Below are 20,139 nucleotides of genomic sequence, written 5' to 3'. Positions count from 1 at the left end.
GCCTGGATGTAATAGTGTTTTGCTATGCTGGGGGACAAAGTAGTGTTGTTGCTGAGCCCCCTGAGAAGAGGGGAGCACTGTTTTGGGTGTCTGTAAAAACAAACCAAACTTCTTCCCTGGGGGGCTCTGACTTCCCTTGCTCTGTGCACATGGGGCCTGTGCCACGTAGCTCTTTTTTAGAAAGTCAGAGGCAGAGGCAGCTCTGTTGATGTATAAGAGAGAAATAAAAATGAGGCTGGTGGGTTTTTTATTTAATTCTACATTTGAAAGTAACTAGTTTGTAAAATACTATCTGTTTATTTGCAGATTAATTTTTATCCACAAACATTTAAAAGTATGATTGTACACTGCTTTTCCTTACGTGGAATTGCTAATACTAAGTATTCAAATGAAATACAGTCAGTCATAAAGGAAAACCAAATATTTAATTGAAAAGTAAAGAATAAGTAATGTTCTTTAAAATTTTAGTCCGTATGATATTTACACTTCATTTGAGTGAATGTCAGGAATTAACTTATCCATCTATGAAGAACCAAGATTCTATTTCATTCCCTGTTCTGTTTTAGATTGTTATCTCTCTATGTTCTGTGACAACCCTACCTTCCAGATTTATGGTGAGATGTAGGCTTTAGTGGTTCTTAAAATTTGGGAGCTTGTAGACTCCTTGGAGAACCTGGTAAAAGCTGGGTAACAACTCCCAGGTAAATATGAAGGTTTCTGTAGACACAAAGTATACCTGTGGAATCTACTTAATAAGAAAATTCAACTTTGGAATGAGGTGTGAGTGTGTGTGTGTGTGTGTGTGTGTGTGTGTGTGTGTATTATAAAAATTACTGACTTTGGGCTTCCCTGGTGGTGCAGCAGTTAAGAATCCACCTGCCAAAGCAGGGGACACGGGTTCAAGCCCTGGTCTGGGAAGATCCCACATGCCGAGGAGCATTTAAGCCCATATGCCACAACTACTGAGCCTGTGCTCTAGAGCCCGCGAGCCACAACTACTGAGCCCACGCACTGCAACTACTGAAGCCCACGTGCCTAGAGCCCACGCTCCGCAACAAGAGAAGCCACCGCAATGAGAAGCCCGCGCATCGCAACCAAGAGTAGCCTCCGCTTGCTGCAATTAAATAAAGCCCACGCGCAGCAACGAAGACCCAATGCAGCCAAATGAATACATACATACATAAATTTACAAAAAAAAATTACTGACTTTTTTCTTTTACTCTGTAAGGGTTTCATTGGTAATATTCATCTCTGCCACTGCTATATCCCAGAAACTGGTGGTTTTGTTGAAGAAAAGCCGAACAAGGTTTAACTCACACTTAGGTAAAATGTGGGGGAGACATGCATTAACTAAAAAAAATGACAAATGGGACTGGTTTTACAATGATGGTGCTTCGTGCAGTGGTCACTTTCATCCATGTCCCCCCCTTTCTCCATTTATTCTCCACAGTTTGACAAAAGTGAACTCAGTAAAAAGTAAATTAGGTCACTTTCTTTTCCTATTAAAAACCCTCTGGCCTCGATTGGTATAAACCCCTAAGTGATCTAATTTAGGATTCTCTCTCCAACTTGCATTAGGCCGGTCTTCAGTAGGGTCCCTTGGCTTCAGGCATACTAATCTTATTACAGTTCCTGTAAACATCTGCCTTTATACCTGTAGTTTCTTCCTCCAGAATCATTTGCCTCTCCCCTACTCACAATTGCTTCTTTTCTTCCTGATTTAGATTAAAATTTAAATGTTCTTATCTCAGAGAAGGTACCTACCCTTGTGACCTTCGAGTTACATTACTTTAAAATACAGTATAAAGATACACAGATCAGTTTTTTTTTAAATGGAGACTGTAATCTTGCTGTTTCTTAACAAAATTCAATTAATATTGGCCACCTCTATTGTTAATATTAGATCACTATGTATAATGACTCTACCATGTCCAAATTGGACAAGTAGGAAATGCACATTTTCCTTTATGAAATGATAGCAAAAAATTAGTAACACTCATTATGAGATTTGTATGAAATTAAAGACTTGGCTTGTGCCAGACAATTATTGAGTTAATTTCATACATATCAGTGTGTGTATCTGCACATAAAACTTTTTATACATATTCATGGGAGTTTTTATTCATGTGAATAAAATGTAGTTAATTTATTAAAAATATATTTTTGATATTCTAACATTTGTTGAAACTGAAGACTTGTACAAAAACTTTTATTTACTCCTAATTATCTAAATTGGAATATTTGGATTCCTTACTCAATCCAAAAAACAAGGAATAACCAGTGTTCCTTTTCTATTCATATTTGAAATGCTCTAAGAGAAAAACTAAATACTCCTGTTTATCCTTTCTTGAAACATTTTGATATATAAATACAATATGACTTTATAAAGTAACATTTCTAATTATAAGAATCAGTTTTCAAGTAAAACAAAGGTAGAAATAGGTTTTTCTTAGTCATTTCAAATAATAGTTTCATATTTTAGAAAATACCTATAATGATAATCTAATTTTAGCTTATCTGAAAATTATGGACTATGAAATTATTTTCAAGATACAGGAATATAAACTACATTTTAAGTAGTTTGTATTCCTATATCTTCCAGAACTAGTTCTAATGAAGACATTCTTACATTTATTTGCAGACAGAGAATGTTATTAAATGATCAAGGTTCAGGTTTTTATTGGTGTTAATACTGTTAAAATAAAAAAGGGTTTTGTCTGTGCTGTACTCATTTACATGTTAGCATAGATAAAACAACCAAAAACACATACTTTTTTGGGAGGGTTTTTCATTTTTCTGGTCATGAAAATGTTTATGTTTATATTGGTTGGCATTTATATAAAACTACTGTACTTTTAAAAAAACTTTGTACCCCTTTATTTAGTTAAAGCATTAGTAAATGATGATCTTCCCAACCTTTTTTTTTAAGATGTTGGGGGTAGGAGTTTGTTAATTAATTAATTTATTTTTGCTGTGTTGGGTCTTCGTTTCTGTGCGAGGGCTTTCTCTAGTTGTGGCAAGCGGGGGCCACTCTTCATCGCGGTGCGCGGGCCTCTCACTATGGCGGCCTCTCTTGTTGTGGAGCACAGGCTCCAGATGCGCAGGCTCAGTAGTTGTGGCTCACAGGCCTAGTTGCTCCGCGGGATGTGGGATCTTCCGAGATCAGGGCTTGAACCCGTGTCCCCTGCGTTAACAGGCAGATTCTCAACCACTGCACCACCAGGGAAGCCCCCACAACCTTTTTAGAAGGCAATATTTTTATTGTCTGGTTGGGTGAGCTATACAACATAAATAATAAATGACTATGTTATTGGTGGAGATTGAAAAATAATGAAAGAAAACTGTACTTTTCAAGTTATGTTTCAATAAATCTTACTTTATTTCCCGTTGATTTAAAATATTAATTTGTCACTAGACACTGATACCCAGAGAAGTTAGAATTGTTTATATATTTAGCATCTTTTTTTTAAGATTAGGATGTAGATTGGTTTGTTCCCTACCTATTTTGTAATTTCAAAGGAAATGTAGGTGCCACAGTAGTAATGAAAAACTTAGGTCACAACCTGCTGAATTTTAAGTTCTCTTGGATATGGAGACAGTGTTCTTTAGAAGTCTGACTTTAGTCTGAAAAATTTCAAGTAGTATCACCTCTCCTCCCTGAAAAGATTCTTATCAACTTATATGTAGTTTTAGTCTTCAGTATTTTTATTTTCAAAGTGCTTGTACTGCTGGTGATTTGAATAGTCTCTGTAACCTTTTTGAATTGACATATTCCTCTCACCAAGATTTAATTTATTCACACTGTATTAAGTATTGGATGTGATTGACTTTCGTGTTTCAGTCTGGCTCTTGTAATACTCATGTCAGGCTAAGTAGCAGGAGGCATATGTCCCTGGAAATTATTTTAAATATTAAGTATTTTTATTTCTGAAAAGTTGCCAACAGAAGACATGAAGATATTTTTATACATATATCTACATAGATATATTCTGGACATCGTAGGGCTAGTACATAGCCAATATAATAATGACTTCCCCATTGTGATGGTGTAAAAAATGTTTTAGTGTTCATCGGCATAAAGGAGTACCGACAGGTCTATGGTGTGCAAAAATAAATAAAATAAGAATATAAGAAATGTAATTTCTTACTGGATCATTTGTTAGCTCTATTAGCTTAAATGCTTAAGTCTTCAGAGAACATGCAGGATTAAAATAAGCAAATTTATGGTATGAAACCAGTATGTGAAATGTAGATTAAAATAACAAACTAAGTACTATGTTTATTCTGTATTACTGCATCTTGTAGAGAAAATGATGAAGTTAAAGCTCAAGTTTATTTTTAATTCAGGGTCTTGACTGAAAAGTAGAGGCATTTTAAGCCACCTACCTGTTTCAAAGGTGGGATGGATAGATGCCTGCTGGTAACACGCTGTAAGGAAAATGGAGAGGTATAAATGAGTTTTGGTGATTTGCCTGCCTCTGAATATAAATGAAGCTGAAAATCTGTCCTGTGCTCTTAATAGTGAACTACTAGAATGTTCAGATTTTTGTGCAAAAAGTAAAGGTTGCTGTAAGGGATGACTATTAGCTTATTTTGATTTTTTTTTTATTATGTGAATACTTGTTAACACTGGATGATTCAATATAATTCAGTTACAATAAATATTTATATAATCTTTAATATTTCTCTAAATATAGTACTTTGTGAAAATGCTTTGACACATTCTGATTGAAATGTAGAAAAACCTATTTTATTTGAACATCATAAATGATAGGTCAGAGTTATGACTAAACATTAGAGAGAAAATAGAGTAGCCATTACAAGGCGTACCAAATCAACTTAGCTAAAGTAGTAAAAATGTTTTTAGAATTCGGACGCCTTCCACATGACCCAAAATTGGTGAAACTTGTCAAGTGTAATTAGATGGCAGGAAGCTGGAAATTTTCAAAAACATGGTGGATAGTATATTTTATGAATAGTATTGAAATCTTTGAGTAGAGAATGAGGGAACTTGAGATGGTCACATGATTCTTAGTTTCCCCCCTCAGTGTAGCAATGTCTAATTCATACCAGTGGACACATCCAAAGTGCCAGTGTTGCTGAAAAGAATTTCAGTTTTGTTTTAGCTAACCCTTAATAAAGTTTGCTATAGGCTCACATTCCTTGTGATGGTTGTATATCAAGATGAGAAAAATATTCAAAACTCTGTAATTTTAAATGTAGGTAAAAAGATAGAGTAATGAGAAATTATATTTTTGACTAATTATTTAACTCCAGACTTTTATTGACATTTGGATGGTTCAGTCTTAAGAATGTACAAAGAGTTTCCTAGATCGTTTCCCACTCATAAACTTTCAGAACCACAAAGTCATGATTCATCTTGCATGGTGGCTGCTCCAACATGCCCTCTCTGTTTTTGTCCATGGCATTGAAAACTGGCCATTCCACCCTTGCTGCATGCCTCTATTTGGAAACAACTTAATTGTATTATATTGTCCAAAGTAGCTTAGCCCTTTTGAAGATCATAGTTCAAGCTGAAAATTAGAGGTGAGCCTTGCTTTATAGTGTCAGTTATACCTTTTGGAGCATTGGTGGAATATTGGTCAAATATTTTAATAAGTTTCAGTCCAGATTAATTTACATTAAAGGTAACAATCAACACAGAATGAAATTGTGAAATGTTTGATCCTGGAGGTTCCTGTCTTTTACCCTTGCTGAAATTAGTCATAAATGAAATTAGTCATAAACGTTAAAATCAGGGAAAAACTGTAAGATTTTATCCTCAAGTTTCCCTAGAATGGGTCTCCAGTTGCTATCTTCCAGATCTGAAGTCTCTCATTGTAAAACAACAGAAGAGCAACATCTTAGTATTTATTAATATGTGCTTGTAAGTACCATTTTGTGATTAAATCTGTCTTTTATACAATGTCATGTAGATTTAAAGGAAAGAGGATCAACAGAAAAGTCATTTGCTTTTGTGATACAGCCTTAGATTTTAAAATTAGTATTAAAGGAAAAACATTTGACTTAGTGAGCAGAAAACTTTAAGTCCTGATTTGCTCAAGCTACCAAAAGAAAACTACCTGCTTGCCTATGTTCTAAACTCTTAATTTTGTGGGCCGCACACACTTTCTTCCCCAAATCTCTGTAGCAAGTGACCTTGTTAAACGGAAGTGGGGAATAATGGGAGGCAGCCCAGGGAAGGTGGCTCATTTACAAGCAGCTGTTTGCTACTGTCAGAACAAAGGCAAATCAGAGTTGCATTAAGGGAATGTGACAGGCAGAGTGAACAACTGTCCAACTGCCAGCCCACTTCCCTAATAATACTTATCTTCTGCTGTTTGGTTGAAAAACTGACTGGCTTGAGTAGTTATTTCTCAGGGCATGGGATGAAAATGTATAAGAAAATAAAGATCCATTTTTATCATTAAAAAATACAGAATTATGAAGTAAAATTTATTAAAGCACCTCTCTAATGCTTTTGTGTAACAGAAACATTGTGAATAACATTACTTCCTGTAGACTTTTAATGCAGTATTCATTATTATGTAGTTTTTGCACTATGTTGTGATTAGATTATTGATGTACTTTTGGAAGTTTGGAACAACAGTTAAATCTTATTCTTTAAAATAGTATTTGAGTGCAGTACCCTTCTTACATGTTCACATGGAAAAAGATTTGCCTTTTATTTGTGGCTTGATATATGATCTGCCCTTTTGTTACTGTTTTGGACGGGGACTTAGGGTTTACTGTGTGACTTATATGCTGATGTGAAATGGAGAGCATCACCTGTATCTGGCATTTGCATTTTTTAAATATTGCTTTTAAAATGTTCCAGAGAGGTACACTTTCTTCCAACCAGCCTCTTTTATTCACAGTTAATAGTATGTCCTTCATTTGAACTTTCCCCCCATAAATCAATTATTCATTTGCTGTAGTAGTTCAACTTTTTACAGTACATAAAGGAAAATACTGTATATCAAGTGCTTGGGGAATGAGTCTTTATTCATTTGAGTAAGAATCTAAACCTTGAGAATTTTCACGTTTTTGTGTCTTTCAATGAACAGTTAAGGTAGTTCAAAAAGTTGACATTTCTAAAAAAATTAGCATATTTGAGCTAATTTTTAGAATATTAAGAAAAGCTAAACTATCAAAACTATCAAAACGCTTTCCAAATATGACTTTATATGATATAAATGCATTCAAAAATATGAAAAGTTTTAAATGACTGCTCAAAGTGGAATTCAGGTTGATTTTATCATATGCTTTGAATATGTTCCTGAAATATTTTTAAAGCAGATACTTGTATATTGATCTCTTTTCTCATTTACTCCTATCATAACTTTGTATGTAGTCTACCATGAAACAATACTTAAGAATCCCAACATTTGTTTTTAAGGCTGTAGCTTATACGTATTTTCTTGAAAAGCTCTTAGTAATACTGAAGTGGACAATGTATGATCTTTTACACTCATTCACATGTGCTATAAAATTACTTTTTCCGTTGATTAGACCATTTCAGATCATGAGAGAAATCCGTGATTTTCTCTTTTTTTTAATGGATTATTTTTCTTTTTAAATAGATTTTTGCTTATTTATTTATTTATTTTTGGCTGCATTGGGTCTTTGTTGCTGCACGTGGGTTTTCTCTAGTTGTGGCGAGTGGGGGCTACTCTTCGTTGTGGTGCATGGGCTTCTCATCGCAGTGGCTTCTGTTGTTGTGGAGCACGGGCTGTAGGCGCGCAGGCTTCAGTAGTTGTGGCACGTGGGTTCTAGAGCGCAGGCTTAGTAGTTGTGGCGCACGGGCTTAGTTGCTCCGCAGCATGTGGGATCTTCCCGGACCAGGGCTTGAACCCGTGTCCCCTGCATTGGCTGGCGGATTCTTAACCACTGTGCCACCAGGGAAGCCCCCTGATCTACTCTTAACAGAGCTTTTTGTATAATAACAAGTAGAGTTATTTGACTATTAATAAATGCTTGTTTAACTTGAGTGACCAAGTTAAAGACTATAGAAGTTTAAAAGGGACTTTGGAGATAATTTAATCCACCACCTTCATTTTTGATTTGAAGAATGGTTCATGACTTGATGTTTATTCAGGTTAACATAGTAAATTAGTGGCAGAATCAGGATAACTCAACCCCTCAGGCTGAGAGAAAAATTATTTCCTGCCTTTGGTTTATACAGCTAATCTACTGATGGAAGGTTGGCTTCAGAAGCTCTCAGCCCTAGTTTCCAAGCTATGGACTGGTGGGATATGTACAAGCTCAGTCTCTTATGTAGTAGAGTTGAAAGTGGAATTGATTCTTTTACTGAGACAGGATTCTCCAGATGCTCATCTTAACCACTCCTGCTCAACACCTGATCCTACAGTGTTGAGTCTTAATTCCTACTCCTGTCTCTCTAATTATCACCCTTTAAAATGATTTTTTTGAGAGTGCCAGTGAAGTAACAACATTTTGTTATGATAGATATTCTCACTTTAAGTGACCTAAAATGGGATCATTCTCAGGATTCACTTCCAAACTAAAAAATGTTTGCTTTTATCTCTGTCCATCAGAATTTATTGCTGCAATTGACATGACTAAGGTGGCATGCCACAGTGCTTGAGCTCATAGGGGCCAGAGTAGTTGAGTGTGAATCTCAACTTGTTCAGTCTTTAATAGGAGTGTTCTGCTGTTCGTGACCTTGGGCCAGTTACTTAACCTCTCTGTGCCTTGTTTTACTTATCTTTAAAATGCGGATTATAATAGTACTTCTAGGAGGATTAAAGAAATTAATATTTGTAAAGCACTGAGACCTTTGGTTTAAAAAAATAAAAACCACTTGCTATTTTGGGGAAAGAGGTTAGAGATAGAAGAAATTTTGCTACTGGCTTAAATAGATAGTTATATAGTTACCTTGCCCTTAGAGGTTGTTGAGCATGGCTTATCTGCTTAATAGCAATCAAAACCATTTAAAATGTTTGCCAGGTGTTAATCACGAGTCAGGCTTGACAAAGGCAGTTTAGTTGTGTTTGACAGAAAAAAAAAAAATCCCTGTAAATCATGTTTACAGATTTAAAGAACAGATTGGGACTATTTATAAGAATATAATTTTCCACTTGTTTACTGTATTAGAATACTATGTAGTTTTTTTTTTTAATTGGGGTATAGTTGTTTTAACCATTTATGTAGTTTTAATGAATAAGCATTTACAGTTCCTGGTTCTAAAATTGTACTACAATTTGGGGGGAAGTTTTATTCTCCTTTGGTAAGCTTCCCTAGAGATTCAGGGAAGCCACAGTTTTCCAAGTGAGTAAATCTCTTCTGGTCAAAGCCCATCCCTTAGGCACAGGAAGACTATCATGGTGGCCTTCCTTGCCCTTCTTCTGTAACATAACCTAGCACGATGGAGTTTCTCATTAGGTACACAGCTTATGCACTTGCTGTAGGTTCCACATTACACATACATAGAGATTACTATACTAATTAGTACAATGTAGGTCAGAAATCTATTATTTGATCTGACATTCTTATAATAATTTATTTGTAAGTAAACAAGTATCACTTTACCCAACTCATTGAATATTGACCACATACATCTTTGGAAAATGTTTCAGAATACATGAGAATGTAACAACCTGTGAAATTTAAGTTACTACATGTGTGTTTTTTAAATTACATATTTGGAAGATATGTATGTTTGGACATAACCTATCTATGAATAGATTTGAAGAAATCATGAGAAAAATTGATAGGAAGTTTGCATTTTAGTTGTATGTTAATATATTTCTTGAATTAGTGTAAAAGGTAGATTGTAGAAGATTTATTCATACTTTTTTAAAAAGCATGCATTTACGACTTCCCCTGGACGTCCAGTGGTTAAGACTTCACCTTCCAGTGCAGGGGGTGCAGGTTCCATCCCTGGTCAGGGAGCTAAGATCCCACATGCCTAGCGTCCAAAAAAACCAAAACATAAAACAGAAGCAATATTGTAACAAATTCAGTAAAGACTTTAAAAATGATCCACATTAAAAAAAAATCTTAAAAAAAAAGGAGCATGCATTTAAAGGTTATTCTTTTGTTTGAAAGTTGTAAATAATAAATGAAGAATGCTTTTTACATGGCCCTATATCAATCTGTTTCATTGTTCTTTTTTCTGAATTTCTGTCATTTAATGGTCCCCTTCTCGGAGCAAAGGAGGACATTTATTCATTACTTTGCCCAAATAATACTACCACACTAGCAGATGGTCACTTTCCAACTGGTTTGTCTTCAAAAAAGAAATTAAAATATTATAGTACCAGAGAGAGAGAGAGAGATGTTATAATGTGTCCCTTTTAAATTAACAGGTCGTTCTTTTCAGCTATTTTGTAATTATAAAATAGCTCAATGTCACATAAAAGACTAAAAGCTAGAGTAAATGGCATCATGGGAAACTTGAAATAAATACAGGCCTATGTGGTTACAGTCTTATTCTTGAACACACTAGAAATTATCATTTTCTTAAAAAGATACATATTATATACTATGGTAGCATTTTGGTTCTGTTGGATTCTGGTACAATTAATTCATATCAAAAGTTTGCAGTTTTAAAACATATATAAACATTCTGAAAGAAGTTGCCTCCCCCCAAAACCATTTAATTAAAACAAATGTGTTAGCCTAACAATGAAATCACATATTTATCTGCTTCTTCTTTTTGCCCACACCTCAACCCTCTCAAGAAGTGATCTGTTCCTCTGACTGGCTTTGAGACATGAATTATCCCCAGTGTAGGACCAAACTGAACGTAGCATTGTAGGTTTAGAAATGCAACATATATAGATGAATAGATCTGGAGTCAGTGGGATTAGGAAATGTCTGGCGAAAATGAACTGTTCTTAAAACACAGAGTCATTATTGAACAAACTTGGGAAAATGTAAAAATACCTATGAGTAAATGTTTGAAAAAACTAGAATCATTACAGTTGAAAGTAAATCATTTGTTTTGACTTTTCTCTGCCACTAAATTGCCACTAGATATTTATCCAAGGGCAGAGATTTAGATCTGGTCTATCATTTCATCATTTAGAACATAAGCCAATTGGATTAGATAAATCCTAAGGCCATTTTTTAAGCTTTGTAACTAACTGATGGGTGATTAATTACTCAATCCAGAATGAAATATTTAAAATGCATTTGACAAGTGAGCCAGGTATATCTGTAAAGGGGTGGGAGTTCTTACAAAGACTATTCTTTATACTTGTAGTAAAAAATCAAGTGTTACAGAAACTAAAATATGGAACAATTAAATTTGATTTCGAGTTCTAATTACTAGCACTGTGAACAAAACAAGTCCTTTAAATATGTTGAGATTTGGTTTCTCATCTGAACAATGGTAATAATAATACTTCAAGTTACCTCACTGTGTCTAAAGAGATACCCTGATGTTTGCTCTTTTCAAAGAGTGACCGTTTGAATATCCTTATGAGTGCTCTAGTTGGAAAGCTTTCTAGCATATTACTTGAGATTCAGATACTGTTGAGGGAGTTATTTCTCAAGTAGTTGGACATTCCTTGTCTATCTAAGAGTAAAAGGTATGAAACGACCTTCTCTGATTTATACAGTCTCTCTTTACTCCCAGTTTTTACACCATACAGTTTATGCCATATAACTGAATATTTACTTACATATATTTCCTTGAATGGAGCTGTTTCTTTGCTCCCTCAGTAGACCTCAAACTATACAAGATGAAGACACAAGACATTGTCTTCATCTTGCCCTAAAGCTGCCTCGGACAGTGCTAAAGCACCTCAGTGGTGGTCAGTGAATATTTGATTGATTCATTAGTTTGTTCCTTTTTCTCATTATCCATTTTCTTTAATTGAGTGTGAAAGTTGCCTAGTGATCCACACTCCCTTTTTTTCCTGAGTCCACCATTTCAACTGACCTTCCTGCTTTTCTGCTGTGTCAACATAGAGGTACTACGGAAGCCTTTAGGTTACACAGAATTTGCATAATTTATTTTATGATTTTAGGTATCTGAGGAGAAATGGGAAGATAGAGAAATGATGATTCATGACATATTGTTCTAACTAGAAATGAGAAAGTTAGTTAAATATCCAAAAATCAGGTCGTTGCTAAGTAGTCAGAGGTGATTTTTCCGCATTATCCTTGCGGCTTGCAGGGTTTACTGCTTTCTACTGTCACTAAGAAGCACTGCTTTCCAGCAAACCTGTTGAAGGATTTTGTCATGCCAAAGATACTACTAATAATTAAAATGTACTGTGTAGATTCTGAGACCTTTTGGTATTCATCAGAGTGAAAGTCATTTTTATCTGAAAAATTACAGTAAAAAAACCCTTTTTTTATTTTGCAGTAAAAAAAATCATGCTTTCTGCAAAGCATGTCCAAACAACCAGAGCTGTTTATGTGTATAATGACACAGCAAATGTAAAAGCAGTTTGAAAACTTAGAAACATTGTAAATATACAAGTTAGCTTTCTGGGTTAGAAGATGCCCCTGAGGGAGATGTTAAATGCCTTTTGTATCCACAGCATCACAAACTGAAAACTATGGAGCCTGTTCTCATACGGTGCTCTACTAGCCCCTTTCAACTAGTTCCAGTAAAAAATTTAAATCTAACATATCCATTGTATGTAATGAATCAGTTTCTCTCCATTGTAGCTAGAAGAGCAGAGTTAGAAAAATAGACCCTCAGTCATTTTATGTAAAGCTTTATTCTTCTGTGGAATCCTCATTGAGAAAAACTACAAAATGATCTGTTTTAACCTTCATTTACATAAAACTTTATTTCCCCACATATATGTTTTTGTGAGCTTTCTCCTTCTACATTATTCTTATTTGACCCAATTGGTTAGTGGTTAAGATGTGTTGACTATACAATGTAGTCCAAATCTGGTTGGCCCTATTTGTTTTCAAAGTTTTAAATGTTGAAGCTGTGTTTTATTGACAGCATTTTTTCTACTTAATTATTTCTTTTGTTGGCAGCTCAAACTGTTTCTGTTTACTCTTATTTAGAATGCAGCTGGCAACAGCAGTTCGTTTGTGAAACCAAAGCACACAATTAACTTCCCCAGTTATGGTATGGTGTATTTCATTGGGAGAGTAAGGATTTTATGGGGTATGCTGCTTTAGTCTGAGAAGTTACGCAGTTTATTTTCAGGATGATGTATTTTATGTGAAGAGAACTTAAGCAGAGAAAAAAAAAAAGTGTAACATTCTAATATTACCTGAGTACTAGTTAAAGTACTACAAAAGTACTTTAATTTTGTTTTTAAGTTAACAGTTGAATCAAGAAAATCAGATACCAATATTCAAAAGTCAGATTAACTTTATTGGAGCCAATAGGAACACTTGGGAACATGTTCTTTTCACATCTATTTGCATGAATAATCAAGGTTTGACTATATTGCTTTGATGTCAATTTTTGAAGAAACATAAATACCCTTCTCTTATTTTCAAGAACACTTTGTAGTTACTAATTCTAAAAAAAAAAAAAGTAAATCCATTTATTTGAAATAAGATAAAAAATGGGGAGAAAATATTTAAGCAATAAATTTCATAGTATGAGATTACTATGTCCTGGCAACTTACTGGGTTTCTACTGATATTTGAACCAAACTTTGATTCTAGATCTTCTTCCAGGTATCTGCCAGTTCAATTTTATTATTTTTTCCATTTCTAACACTACCTGAATTCCCATAATTATTACACTTTCTTTATTAGTTTTAACTAGTTACTTTCCTTACTTAGCTGCTTAGGCAAGACACAGGTTTTCTTTGCTTTTGAAAAACTAAGGTACCATGGTATTTTGGAGATCAGAATTATAGTAGTAGTGACACAATACAAAGATTAAAAGAAAAAGTCTTTAGCTGTTATTTTTTATACTCACAAGTGTTTTGGATTGTTAAGACACTTTTTCTCTGTTTTCAGATGAAACTGTTTTCTTCATTGTTCATCCCAATTAAACAATCTCATGTTTGTGAATGATTTGTTAAAGAATCTTTATACCTTTTTCTTCCTGGAACTGTATGTTGAGAGAATATAGTTTCCTAGAGGCTACTGTGGAATCTTTTTTTACTAACATTTTACCAAACTTTATGCTCTTCAGTTTACTCCAATAATAATAATAAAAAAATTGTACAATTTACTGCCTGATATTTTCATTTTAAATTAAAAATGTGGAAGTTGCTAATATATTGTTGAAAGCTAGAATTTATTGAATGCTTTCTGAGTAAACAGGTGTTGAACAGAGCTAAACACTATGTATGCATTCTTTCATATAATACTCTATAGTCAATATTATTATCTTTATTGCTGGTTAAGTGCGACCAGCTCTAGAGAAATGCGGTTTGTGTGTGACCCAATATTGAGTTTAAGTAAATAAAAGAGAAAAGAATGAATACATACCTTGAATTTTGGAAGTTGTCCTGCTGATGAGGAAGATAGTTTTGATTTCAGTGTAGACAAATAGCGTTAAGAAGTACACTGGTAACTTTACTTTTATACCATTTAGTACCTGAAGTGAGTAGAGAGAACTTCATGATTGAGTGGTCTGAGTATTCCAGAATACACAGCAAAATGAACTCAAGAAATACTTTTGAAAGCAAATTAGAATTATATTAGAAAACAAATGCTTTAAAAAAAAATCTAGTTAAGGAAGTCAAAATAATTAATAGAAAACAATGGAAGCGGTGTATGGAATTAGAGACATAAAACTGCCCATTTATTTCAGGATTTTATTTTATAATAATTACTAAAAATGACCAATATACAAAAATAGAAGTAAGGAGGAGAAAGTTAAACCATTTGAGCTGGTGATACATATTTGGCACTGCTTTTATTGTTTTATTTACAATATTTGGTTTATAAATATTAAATGTAATGTTTTGATGTAAATATTTGTTGTATTAAACCTAATATTTGATCTTTATTATCAAAGGAATTAAAAAATTGATGTTTAACTTGAAAACATTAATGATTACTTGTTCACAAACACGTCTTCTGACAATAAATCAGTAACTTTGTAAAAACTTTCTACAAACACAGCTGCTAAAACCTGCCAAGGCAACATGGTCCCATTACTTATCTAAAGCTTGATAGAAATATACTGCTGCTTACTAGTTAATTACTGTCTCCAGATAGAAGAAGAAAGGCCTTGAATTCAGCATTTGTATGGTCGCATGGCCCTGTTCAGTCGAGCTCAATGCATGTTACATGATTGCCTGAGAGGAATAGAAAAGCTACTTTCTCAGTCTCAGTCTCTGACCAGAATGCATGATAAGGCTCGGTGTCAAAGGGGGCAAGATGGGGATCACAGCAATTATGGCAAAGGCAAAGTAGTTTCCTTGACAACCAGATTGAGGATTCATTGTGATTTATTATTTACTACTTCAAAACCTCATTCTGTGATTTAATTAACCATTGGGATTTCCATAAATTCTGTTTTTTTCCCCCCAAATTTGAATACCCTATTACTGTTGTTAAAATGTACACTGAAACAGTCCCAAACTGATGTTACTTGAAAACAGGGACAAATTAGGCTTACCCTATAGCTTTGTGAATTTCTAGGCCGGTCACTTAGCTAGCAGTTAACTGAAACTAAAAGGATCTTGTGTTGGGTGATGATGTTAATCAACACTAACTAAAAACTTAATAATGACGCCCCTGCGGATCTTCAAAGGAGCGTGTTTGCAACAAGTGGATTTTACCTTTTTTGTTGAAAGTGTTTTAAAATAGTTTGTACATGATTTGTATTTCGTGTATCATTTTAGATGTAAAATACACATGTTATTTCTTTGCAATTACCTACATAATTACATACTTTTTATATTGCCCAAGTTACAGTCTTTGAAATTTGGTAATAATCAGGTACTTCTTTGCTAGAAAGCAGAAGTTCAGCTTCTTAGAAGAAATTAACCATCAGATAAGTTTGTATTTCCTCTGTTTTCTCTTCCCAAATACTCCTCAGATACTTATTACCTTTGCAGATGAAGCTCTAAATTGACTAGTTATTCTGCATTATTAATAATCAATGTGATAAGCTTTTTAAAATGTGGTTTTTATTTAAACAACAAAGCCTGCCAAATAAGAATAATTTTAAAACTCACTGAATTCCTATTCAAAACGAAATATTTGCATATACTCTTTTTAATTAAAATAGCATCTGCTTAGCTCATTTACATTCTTTCTGTCAGAATTTCTGCCTGAGGATTCCATATATAATTAATGTAAGAAAAACAACACAGTAATCCCTTGGTGAAAAACTGGTAATGGATTAAAAGACCATAGCTCTGAAATTCCAGGAATTTGACACACTTTCTCAGAAAGATGCACTTAGTCCTGAAGTCTAGAGATATTGAAAATTGCCCCCTACTGTAATTAGTCAAAGATAGACATTCTGAGTATATGTTTTATATGTTTAATAGGGATTATTTTATGTAAATTTGTAACTGGTATTAAATATGGTGAGAGGAGGATCATTACTTTATCCAGAATAGATGAGTGTCCATTGGAAGCTTTAGATTTCTTACTGAACCAAGTGACAGAGTACAGAATGCATATTGAGAATGTGCAGAACAGTTGCCTAGGCAGTGTGACCAGTGTCTTAGAATATGGTGTCTGATGGTAGTTCAGGAACCTCTGGGAATTCACATAATGATCCTGGGCCCCTATTTCTTTATTTAAGGATTTGGACTAGATTGGTGCTTTTCAAATTGTAGAGTACCACCCATTATCAATTTGTGAAGATAGTATTTAGTGGGGTTATGATCAGCACCTAAGGAGAATAGCAAATGGAGGACATTATATATAATAAGAATACTTTTTCATGAGATTTGTATTGATTATGTGTGAACCCAATAATTATATTGTTTTGATATAGAGTATCATGCCCGTGGGCATAGTTTACGTGTGTGTGCGCGCGCGTGTGTGCGTGTGTTTGTGTAAAGAAATACTGGATGGTTCATCCTAAAAGTGTCTCCCAGTTACAATGCCCCCACATGAAATTTTAAATTTTTCTTAGATTGCAATTTTTTAAAAAAATAGAAACTTATCACTTGCAGATAATTTTAGTAATGAAAAGATAAATAAGGAAGATGCAAGTCTTGATAGTCTAAGAGAAATAGTACCTATATAAACTGTAATTGTTCCTAATTACTAAATGTGATAATTTAGGCCTTTCTAAAAACTGTGAGAGCATAGAGAGCAAGTGATTAGTTCTGATCGTCAAGTTCAGAAAATACCCCATGATGTTAGAATATATCCTTGAAAGTTGAGTATGATTTTATTCATTTGGGGTAGAGAATTGAAAGAGATGAGTCTAGAAACTTTGAATGTGACTAGAAAGTCAAGAGGTCTTGCCTGCCGTACTTGGGCATTTGGAGTTTATTGTGAAGAACTGGGAGAGCTGTCAAACCTATTAAACCTGCTAGAATGAGATTGGTTTTTAGAAGGGTAAAGGTAAGCAGAGTGGTTGTTGAACTGAAGTAGAGAATGACTCAAAGTACGGAGATGATGAGTGATGAGAGAATTTCAGAAGAGCCATTCATGAAATGATGAGGATGAGCACTGTAAACAGTGAGTCAGAAAGTCTTCTTTTGATAAACAGTAAAATAAAAATTAGTTGTACAGCGTTTATACACACATTAATTGAATTTTATTGAGTTTCTCAGTACATTGTTTTATTTTAGTGTTTTAGACATACTGAGCAGTTTTTGATACCTTTGCAAAATGCCCAAGTAAACTTATGTGAAATGTTGAAAGACTGAAATGAGGCTCTAGCTTTGTTGATTAAACAAAAGCTATAGTGAAAAGAAATGTTTTGATGGGATGCTTTCAACTATGCCTTCCATATATTGCAGTTTCGTTTAAAAAAATGAAAGTTCTTACAATTAAAAATAGTAATAGTTTAAAAAGTGAACTTGATGTGGTCTTTCTGTCATTTCACTTCTGATCAGATCCTACCTATTTCAGTTGGTGTATTCTTGATATTGGAGATTTTAAAACATTGCCTTACCTGAAGAACCTTCCTGGACACCGCCCTGTTGAGATTTATTTCTATCTTTTGTGAAATCATTCACCTTTCTCTCACTGTATGAGGTGCTCTGTGTCATACTTTTAAGACTGAAGTGCTTAAAACTAGAAATGGAAAAATTTATTTTTAGTATACCGTGTCTTGTTTATTTAGCACATGGTGACCACTCAATAAATGTTTCAGTGATGTATAAGTGACCAAAAAACTGAAATACAGTAAAAGCAGGGGAATTATAGAAACTGAGTTTAAAAGATTAAATATGGAATTATTGCAAGAAATTTGATCTAATAGCATTTAGACATAGGTTATGTTTGCATGTTAACATATACAATATTTATTAAGTACCCACCTTATTGGGTGCTGTAATTTTGCTTGTGAACAGAATAGAAACTATCTATACCCTCATACAGACTTTTCCATCTTTAATCAGAAAACATATGAATTCAAATTATAGTATAATGGATGCTGGGAAGATATCGTGAAGAAATTCCTAATTATATCTGAAAAGGTAGTGGGGCTGCTATTAAAGATAGTTATATAATTTCTGTTACTGAAGTTATTGGCGTTAGATTTTTGACATCATGGTATCCCAGTTTTGCAGATCATATAACATTTAACACATACTGAGTGTGAAAAAGTGAATGGTGAGAATATTTGGAAACAGTGGGTAACATCTGATTATTTTGGTTCAGGTAAAATTGTTAGTGCAATATAGGAGATTAAGATACAGGGGTCTAGGAAAGATGACAACCCCTTCCTAAAAATATAAGCGGTTGTTTTCCAGCTCCAGAAAGCACACTCTGCTGTGTTCTGTATGGCTTAAGAAAACAGTCTGTGGCTCCTTATGTAGCACGATCTCTCTCCAATTTCCAGAGGGCACATCCATACAGACTTCCAATATATACTTATTACAAAGTAATGTGTGGCCAAGCATGTTTCCTCAGACATAATGAAATGGAATTTTGGTAAGAGGATTAATTTATTCAACAGACTGCCTTTGTGCTGGACACTGAAAGCAAAGGTGAACAAGGCAATAGACCAGGACACAGAACCTTTTAGTCTATTTCTTTTGAATCCTACAGAGGTTTCTTATAGTCTTCGATCATTTGGTTTGGGTAATAAAAAATGTTGACATCTGAATGCTCAGAAAAAATTGTAATAATGTTACATGTAACGAAGTTTTCATCATTAAAATGTTTGTTACCAACCTTTGGCTGACTTTGAAATTTTGCCTATCAGATTTCCAAATAAAATTTCGACTTGTGTTAACACACGGAAGTGTTACTAGGTGAGGGAATTTACGTATTCAAACACATAGTTTACAAAACAAGTTTAATGTAACCTCTGGAAAATCTATGCCAAAACTTATTAGTGTGTCACTTTAATGTGCATTTGATGGGTTTATTTTAAATGCCTAGGAAAGGTTTTGAGGGATTTCTTAGAATTGCAGCGATGCCCATGGTAAAATAGGCTAAAAAGGTGCTGACGTGAAGTGGCCTCGAAGCTCAAAAATAACTACTGATAGGACTTGACAGAGGTACCATGGTATAGTGAGAGGAGCATTAAGGCCAGTCTTCATATTCCTTTTGTAGTAATGTGACCTTGGATAAATACCCCAGAGCCTCCATTTTCTGAGCTGTAAAATTAACATGACATATGTATTAAGTGCTTACCATAACCAGGCACTGTGCTAGATGCTTGGGATAAAAACAGGAATAAGTATCCATTCCTGCCTTCAAGGAATATTTAGTCTTAAAAGGAGAGACAGATAAACGGATACGTTTGAAACCATGTGATAGTGCAGAGAGTGTCCATGGACGTATTGTCAGAATTATGACACAGCTCAGGGGGTGAGGTGGGATAGCTTCAGAGAAAACTCGTCCGAGGAGGTTTTTCCTGTTTCGAATCTTAAAAAGGGATGTAAGAATCCACTAAACAGCCAGGATTCTGTGGATTCAGCTAAATCATAGTGATGATTGAGATAATGTACACTGTGTCTAGAATATTCTAAATCCTTGCAAGTCATGGTCCCTTTTCCTGACCTGTTTACTAGTGTACTGTGCCTGTACACACACACACACACACACACACACACACACACACACACACACACACACACA

General features: G+C 34.3%; 1 protein-coding gene across 10 annotated transcripts in view; it reads left to right on the top strand.

Moving 5' to 3' along the window:
* ADGRL2 (adhesion G protein-coupled receptor L2) overlaps positions 1–20,139 on the top strand; it is a 213,208-nt gene that overhangs the window by 94,447 nt on the left and 98,622 nt on the right. The window lies entirely within an intron of this gene.

The sequence above is a fragment of the Monodon monoceros genome, unplaced genomic scaffold, assembly GCF_005190385.1.
Source record: "Monodon monoceros isolate NGI ecotype Baffin Bay Population unplaced genomic scaffold, NGI_Narwhal_1 Super_Scaffold_18, whole genome shotgun sequence".
Classification (NCBI taxonomy): Eukaryota; Metazoa; Chordata; class Mammalia; order Artiodactyla; family Monodontidae; genus Monodon; species Monodon monoceros.
This window is presented reverse-complemented; position numbering and strand designations above follow the sequence as displayed.